A 2673-nucleotide genomic window follows, 5' to 3' on the forward strand; every position below is an offset into this window, starting at 1 on the left:
TTTACTTTGAGTAGTTCTTATTTTCTGGTTTTCTTCCTTTAAAAAAAGGATCACAGAAACATGTTTTTATTGACTTATTTTTCAAGTGCTACTAGTTTACCGTTTTAAAATCTGTTTCCATTTATTTTTCACTACATCACAAATAAAATCTTTCTTAAAAACCTTAATGTCCCATATATAGCCGATCTTGCCCGAACAATCAATTCTTCCGGGATAAACCCACTAGTTTATAACATTGCTTACTCTTTTATTCTTGATAATCCTCCGAGACACTTGAAAAGAAGATGGCCTATAGACCGTTTAATGTAAAAATATTATTGGATTAAAATTTCAATACCAGTTTCTTCAAAGTGTATGTCTTATCATTTTTACTTATTTTATTTTTAATTTAAGTATAGTTTTTATTTTTAAGAAACAAAGAAAAAACATTTTTTGTCTTTTATTATTATTAATTACCTATAGAGTATCCCATTGTTGGAGAAATGCCTGTTATGTTTTTTTAAAATATTAACCAAATACTTATTTATTTGTTTAATAAAAAAAAAAAAATTATTTAGGGTGTTTCCTGCAAATTTGTGAATGTATTATTGTTATTGTTTTTATTTTCTTGATTCCTAATATCTATAAATAATAAATTTTCTAGGTTTCCTATTAAGGGACTAATCCCTATTTTATTTATTTTAAAAAATAATAATAAAAGGATTTAGATTACCTATTGCTCCTTTGCGTCAACAATGGAATATATTACAATTTATTTTCTTTTTAATGTAACTTTCCTATTCTACAGACTGTACCTTAATCTGTGGTTACTTTGTGACTTTTCTTGCTCTGCTTGATCATTTACAATTTACAACTTCCAAGCAGTCACCCTTGAGGACCAGCCATTTGAAAAAAAAAGAGAGAGAGAACATTTACACTCCTTTTACGCTACAATGGATGCTATATGTTAACTTCAAAATCTGATTTATGAGTAGTAAATAAAAAATATCGTCTTTTCATTCTCTCCGTTATCCCTTTGTCCAACCCCCTAGGTAGGCACTTAAAAAGATTGTTTTTGATCTATAATTGATTGCTTTAATCCACTGATTTAGTCAGTGATTACATGAGGATCCCATATAAAAATACGCCTCATTATTTAGTTTGTAGTCTGTAAAAAGAAATAAAATAAAAAACTGTATGTCCAGACGTTCTCCCCACCCCCACTCCCTCATTTTAATTTTTTTTTAAAACTACTTTGCTAGCGAAGGCACTATGCCACTAAGTAGGTATGCATTTTTGCAGCTTGAATATATGACTTTTATTTTATTGTGATTTTAGGAATTGTATTCTGGGCATCTACAGATAATGATCCTAAAAATGTTTTTGATTTATTACTCTACTTCCTCTATCGTTAGGAATTAATTAATTAATTTAGTATAAATATTGATAGTATGAACACATTTAAAGTTTAATGATTAATATGTAGAATTTATTAAGGTATCTATGTACGAATTTGAATATGAGGTCAGTACAGAATACTAATTACTATGAACTGGTTTGCATCTTAAAGGTAGGGCAGGGTATTAACAAGCCGTCGATGACGCCCTCTTGTGAGGTATGTCGTGGCCTCTCTCTTGATATGTGAATCAGCTTTATCATTAGTCAACTGTTCTCATTTCTCTTCTTAAAACACTTATTATTTCTCATCACAATTGACGTTCTTACACTTTTCCATTTATTCCAAGATATCGTTCTATTGCTAGAACAATATCCGTCGAGTATAAAAAAAAGGCCATTAAAATGTTCTCCTTCGTTATCTATCGTGGATCGAGTGCGCCAATTTTCTTCAGCCTCGTTATTTTTATGCACAAACGTTGAGATCAGCTAATGAGCCATCGTTTGTTTTCGTTTTCTCATTTTCTTTTTCCTCGTTAATTTATTTCTGCCTTGAGAAGTTTGTGAACAAAACATTTTTTCTTTGAATCGTATTGTTTGTGCTGTATATTATGTAGGTATGAATTTATTTTTAGAATGACTCTATTGCATCTAGTTCCTTCCGTTGTTCTATATATACACGACACTGTTTACGTCTTAAATCTTTTCATGTTTACAGTTTTCTGTTATCGTGGTATAGTCATCACATGCGACATTGTCCTTTTTTAATTTCTATTCCGTCAGCCATTTATTAAATTTTGGGGACACGCCTGGCCTCATCACAGTAATTAATCTTTCAGTGACAAATCAAACTATTGGGCATAGATGTTGACCAGCTTTATATAACTGTTACTATATTCTTTTTTATTTTTTTAAATTATGATAAATATTTAAAAATTAAGTAGTTTAAAAGTTCATTTTGAGTCACTTTTAACGTGTATTATCCTATTAGGGCCTTTCAGCTGAAAAAGAGACATGATAAAAGATAATTAATAAAATAAAAAGACCATCGGGTGTGGTCATTAAAAACTATTAAAAAAGTAGTGATTAAGCTATTTATATTGAGCAAACGATTCGTCCCACGTTGTAGGGTTTCATCAGGCCTAAAAAAGATAAAATTAATAAATTAACTAAATAGTTCAATAATAAATTAACAAAATAGCTCAATAATAAATTAATAAAGTAGTTCAATGATAAATTAATAAAATAGTTCAATAATAAATGAATAAAATAGTTCAATAATACATTAATAAAATAGTT

At 28.9% G+C, this 2673-nt stretch overlaps 1 protein-coding gene across 2 annotated transcripts in view; it reads left to right on the forward strand.

Moving 5' to 3' along the window:
• The window catches only part of RapGAP1 (Rap GTPase activating protein 1), a gene marked incomplete at its 5' end in the record, with an annotated part of 482599 nt that overhangs the window by 371551 nt on the left and 108375 nt on the right, over nt 1-2673 (forward strand).

The sequence above is a fragment of the Halyomorpha halys genome, unplaced genomic scaffold (genome assembly GCF_000696795.3).
Source record: "Halyomorpha halys isolate HHAL.00 unplaced genomic scaffold, Hhal_1.1 Scaffold58.1, whole genome shotgun sequence".
Classification (NCBI taxonomy): Eukaryota; Metazoa; Arthropoda; class Insecta; order Hemiptera; family Pentatomidae; genus Halyomorpha; species Halyomorpha halys.